Source organism: Tachypleus tridentatus, unplaced genomic scaffold, assembly GCF_004210375.1.
Source record: "Tachypleus tridentatus isolate NWPU-2018 unplaced genomic scaffold, ASM421037v1 Hic_cluster_2, whole genome shotgun sequence".
NCBI classification, from domain to species: domain Eukaryota; kingdom Metazoa; phylum Arthropoda; class Merostomata; order Xiphosura; family Limulidae; genus Tachypleus; species Tachypleus tridentatus.
The window spans coordinates 21,551,082-21,557,081 of NW_027467782.1; positions in this window are offsets into that span (position 1 = coordinate 21,551,082).

A 6,000-nucleotide genomic window follows, 5' to 3' on the forward strand; every position below is an offset into this window, starting at 1 on the left:
AACACATAAGGTAACATAGACAGAGCAACAAGAATTACACAATGCCAAAAACATGGTTCTGTCTTATGTACACCTTGTGGTAAAGAAACTGAAACAGTGAGACATTTATATTGCCTGAATTCAATGGTTCAACCCTTATGGACATTAATATTCGACACTATTTCTTTTATCATTCAAATATCAGTACCAATGAATCAGAAACGACGAATTTTTGTACAGGGCTTCCTAGAAGGATTAAGAAAAGACAGCCTACAGTGTAAGTTTTTGATTACATTAGTCAAATATTGTATTATGACTGTTAGGAAAATTTGTTTAGCCAAAAATATCCATTTAAATCTGTTGTCATTTTATAATGGTCAGTTAAGAAAGAAAATAAGTTTTGATTATTCCAGGTATGTTATTCATAATGATGTCAATTCTTTCTTTCAATTTTATTCTAAACTTGTTCGTCCTTTAATATGAGCAATTACATATAGCATTAGGTGCATTCAATTGTATATAACTGTGTATTTGATTTTTTATTTGTTTTGTATGTAATATATGTGATTACGAGGCCTCTTCAAGAGGTTTGTAAATAATAAAAAAAAAGAGTTTGCACACTTACGTACTACAATTTTATTTCGTACGACTCTCCGATTTGTCAACGATGGCACTATTTTAAGACATTTTGTCCCAAGGTTTATCCCTGATACTGAAAAGTGTCATTGGCAATGATGACAATATCCATCTTACAAAGGTTTTTAGATTTTAAGGTCATTGGCCTTTTTAACGCTATTTAAGAGTTCAAAAATTAGACTATTTTGTTTTAACATGATGTCTTTTCACGAATTAAAGTAAAACTAGTTCGATACAAAATTAGAAAATGGCTGTGACGCCAAATAACTCGAAACCAGGACCTATCCGTTAGTCATCCTAGCGAGTTATAATAATTAAACTTATGCTACAGAGTTATTGTTTGGAATTAAGCACAAAGCTACACAATGGACTATCTGTACTCTGCCCACCACGGGTACCGAAACCCGGTTTTTAGCGTTGTAAGTCCGCAGATATACCGCTGAGCCACTGGGGGGGGATACTACAGTCTTTTAAAACTTGTATTACTTTATTTTCTCTCTTACTGCTGTAAACTAGATATTTAAAAATTGGATATAATACTATTTAAGTTTATAATTCAAAAATTAGACTGTTTTGTTTAACATAATTTCGTTTTACGAATTTTAACAATTTTATTTTCAGTTTTTTTACAGGTTGTTTGTCGCAGATAGCCTAGTTGCTTTGCGCCTTAAAACGCCAGATCAACTAACCAACCAACCTCTCCGATTTATTATTATGTACGTTTCATATTACTGCCTCAAATAACAGGAAGTTCGATTTGTAATTAGTAGTTAATATGTATTAACTTTGTTATTTGCCAACAAGATTTATACACACAATTTCCATTTATCTTTTCTTTATGTAAATATATTTTAATATACAAACACCAAAATTATACAATTTATAATTATGGTTATTACTAACAGTTATTACAAATGATTTATAAACGACAGTATTAGAAACTTACAGACAATACTGAGTCGTATATGCAGTTTAAAACAGAATATTTTATCGACGATCCAAGTTCGCGCCGAAAAAGTTTATTCAGGGTTGATACTGTTCCACCTCGCTTAAGCTAACGCCGTATTTCTTAACCGGTCTCATACACTTACTAATTCATTTCTTTCGGCAAAGATATTTTATGTCCCTGTAGAAATAATAACGTCTGAAGTTGAACGGTTGGTACGCTCGAAATCAGTTAACGTTCCTAGTAAATTCTGTAGTTTTCCGATTAATAGAAGTTGTTCTCTGCTTATCAATAAAATTGTTAATACCAATACCAGCCGTTTTGAGATACATTTTTATTTCAAGTGAGTTTCTCGTCATCAAGAAAAACGTTATAGCTTCTTAGGCCTATACAATACTGACTGTATCTCACCGACAATATTCTGTTTTTCGTCTCTCAGCTTTTTATAAGAATCACACGCGTTTGTAGAAATTTTGACATTGCTCACGCGTGTTTTCTTCAAACAAATATTGTTGCTTTCAACTTTAGAGAATTCGCTAGTTTCAAGAACAGGTAGAACTTGAGCAGTACATATTTAACAATATACGTTACATCCAAAAAATAAAACTATATAGAAACAAGCGTAGGCTCTAAAATAAATGTACGATATTAATGGCGGAGGGGGTTAATTCCTTTCAATCACCAATAAAGTAACTTAAAATAATTTAGGTGTTTGAATAACGTTAGTGTCTTTGCCTAAATCGCCGTTCCACATTATACACCGGAACAAATATTTGGAACGTTTTCGTTTATGAATTTACTGTTCCGTTACAGATACCAGAAATCCATTGCCTGAAACTTTGTATCTATAGCATAGCGTATTATATATATATATTTGTAGTTAACTTATCTTCGGTGGTTAATATTTTTACAATTATTGGAAACAATAAGACAATGAATTAATATTTTTGTCGTGTTCACCACCCGGAAACTAGCGAAGAATGATTACACGTACACTTGTAATACCTATTACATTTTTAAACATTCTTTTCTTCCTGGTATTTGAATTTTCTTGCTCATTAATATAATTTACTATCTTTTTTCTTTCTTTTTTATAATCTTTTAACTTTATATCTCGTTCTACAGTTTTTTGTATTTTTTCTTGATTTCCTTTCACTGTTTCTCCAACTCCAATAAGCCACCAAGCAACTCATTAGTGTGTTTTCTGATTTATAACGCTTAAAAATCAAGTTGGTAGGCTAAGCACAGATATCCCATTCTGTAGTTTTGTGTTTAATTACAAACTAACAAACAACTCTAATAAAGGTTATGAGGTCATCTCGAAGATTGAAGTATAATTAGTAATTCTTTTTTTTTATTACCTGTAAAAACTGTGTCACGTTTGATTTATTTAAGAATGAAAAAATCAGTTTATTTCTCTCATCGCTTGCTACAGATTTGCTACGTTGCAATTTAGTTTTACATTTCCTGTCCATATTTTTTCAAAGTTAAGTAGATATATAAACCTCCTTTGTCTAACTTTATGTAATGTTCAAATATATGTACATATAAACATAGAGAGATGAAATTTTGTGCAATGATGTTTCGCGCTAATAAGATACATGTATTTTGTTCCTATCGAAACTGGTTACAAACTAAGTAATATGGTCATGCAGCCTTTGATATGAAGGCTAGGAGGTCACGTGTTGATGGGGAACATGACTACTCAAAGCAAAAGATAGCCTAAGAGTTTTCACATAATTTTTCTATAAGTTCAGTGTCATTATTGGATGATTTTTATTATATCGTGTTGAAAACATTTTTATTGATTGTGCAGAATGTTACGAATTTCAGGAAAAACTACAACTGAATTTAAGAGAACACCTTTTAGAATACATTGTCTTACTCAAATATATTTTTTTCTGGTATTCTTTTCAAGAAAAGGATTTTCGTGTTCAAAACGTAAATCAAGCTCGTGGTATAATTCCATCAGGGCTCTTTCATGTAGAATTGTTTGGACAGATAAAACAGTACTTCTAATTAAATCACTACGTGAATTGAAGATTTAGAAATAAGCGTTTATTTTCTGGTATTACCGGAAATCCCTTGCGACAAGTTTCTTATATTTGACATGATATATCAGTGACATCGTATCATGTACAGCAAATATTTAGACTTATTTAATGATTGTTTCTAAAGTGTATGAAGCTGCTAGTCTTCAAGCCTACATCTGTGTTATGTGGGTATTAAACTACAAAGTATAAACAAATGATACATATGAATTAATAGTCACAATTGTAAAATATAGAAAAACTGATATTTGTGGTAGAATATGAGTTTAAGTAAGAGTATGATGCATCACTAATACTCGACGTAAATAAAAAATCAGCTCGAGGTGAGTGTGAAAACACAGTCCCATGCATTACCTTGGAAACTATAAACGAAATAATATTTAATTACGAATCTGTTCTGAGTGGAAATTACCCTGTAAGCACTTTTGGACAAAATTAAGCATTATTTCTATGTCGTTAATGTTTGTAATTTGTAAACCTAAAAATTAAAAAAAAAATTCCAAGAGTGAATTTTCAACAAACTTTTAATTCAAATAAATATTTTATATTACAAGCCACAAAACACTAAAATGAGAACTGATTGTAATCAGTATGTAACATACATTTTGTTCCTGGATAGTATGTGTTATTTCTTAATTGCTTATGTTGTAAAAGTACAGAAAATGGCCATTATTCCCTTCAAACTTTGCTTTGGTGACCTGGATAATGAAATTTAGAAATTAACCTATTTCCTATGTAAAAACTGGCAAATTTGCACATTCTCGTTTACATAAGGTCTGAATAAAGCAACACATATTAATCGAGATTTACATGTATTTATACTAAAGTTATATAAAAATGAGCAAAAACGTTTAGAAGTGAATAGTTTTTTTGAGATTTGCTACTTTAATATAAATGACTTTCACGTATCATCCCTAAAATATAGTCTCCTATCATGTTTTCGTAAAACGTTCCTTCGTGGCGGCGTTCAAAGTCCAGTATATCTTGGTGGAAGCGCTCGCCTTGCTCCTCTGAGTATACTCCCATGTTCTCTTTGAATTTATCGAGATGAGCGTCAGGGATATGGACTTTCAGGGACATCCTGCAACCCATTTTGCCGTAGTTCTTCACCAGAGCCTCAACCAGTTCCAAATAATTTTCGGCCTTGTAATTGCCCAAGAAACCCCGAACCACTGCGACAAAGCTGCCCAAACTTTTTTCCCCTCCTATTGAGCTTTTTGGAGAATTCTGTGCTCATAGAGCTTAGGGAAGAAGTCTCAAAGGTACTTGAAGGCAGACTCCTTATCAAGAGCTGAGACAAATTGTTTCATAAGACTCGATTTTATGTGCAATGGTGGGAACAACATCTTCTGGAGGTCCACCAGTGGCTCACACTTGACATTGTGCCTCCCCACAGAGAACTCGGTCCGTTGTGGCAGGTGCTTCCTGTTGTAGTGCGCTCCAGTGTCCCTGCTGTTCCAAAGGCAAAGATAACAGGGAAACTGGGTAAAGCCTCCTTGGAGACCCATCAGGAATGCCACCATTTTAAAATCTCCGGTAACCTCCAAGCCATACTCATCATACTTCAAGGCTTCTAGCAAGGTCTTGACGCTGTTGTATTACTCTTTGAGGTGCACCGAAAGATAAATTTTGAAAGGTCTGAAAGTTGTATAATATAAAATTTTACTATTCAAGAAAGCAGAAATTGTCCATCTTACCTTCTATAGTTTTTTGCAGTGCTCGCAGGTAAACTGAGATGCTCATGGTCTTTCTTGTTACCCAACAGACATGCCGAAATATTTCTTGTAAACTTCATACATTTTAGCAAATACTGTCACTGAGTACTTTTTCGCTCTTGTCTTGATAAGTTGGCCACATACATAGTAGAATGTGTCCAGAGAATGCTTGTAGCTTCTTGATGCCATCTTTGAAAAAATCAGATAGGTCTGTGTGTTCACTTAGGCACCTAGAACTGAACTGAAGTGGTGAACCCCTGTATATAAATTACTATGGAAAGTTCTAGAAAATTCTAAAAGGTTCTTGAAAATTCTTGTAAGTCAGAAAAATGTCTTTTTCAGCTACTCAGCACTGAATCTGATTGGAATGTCCTGGAAATGGGTAAATTTGAAAATTACAGTACCCAGGTCACAAAAGCAAAGTTTGAAGAGAAAAATAGGTCTTTTCCATTTAATTTAGGCATAAGCAATCGCGAAATAACACTTTCTGCTCAATAAAAAGTAAAATTTTGGTTACATAGTGTTATTACTAGTGAAGTAGCTAAAATCATATCTCAAGGGGCGTATCAAGAAGTTTGAAAACAAAGTTAGATTTCTTTGCGAAAAACTACTTTTATCGTCAACCATAATTAAATCTTTGTAAAATTAAAATAGAAGAAAATGTAAAGAAAAA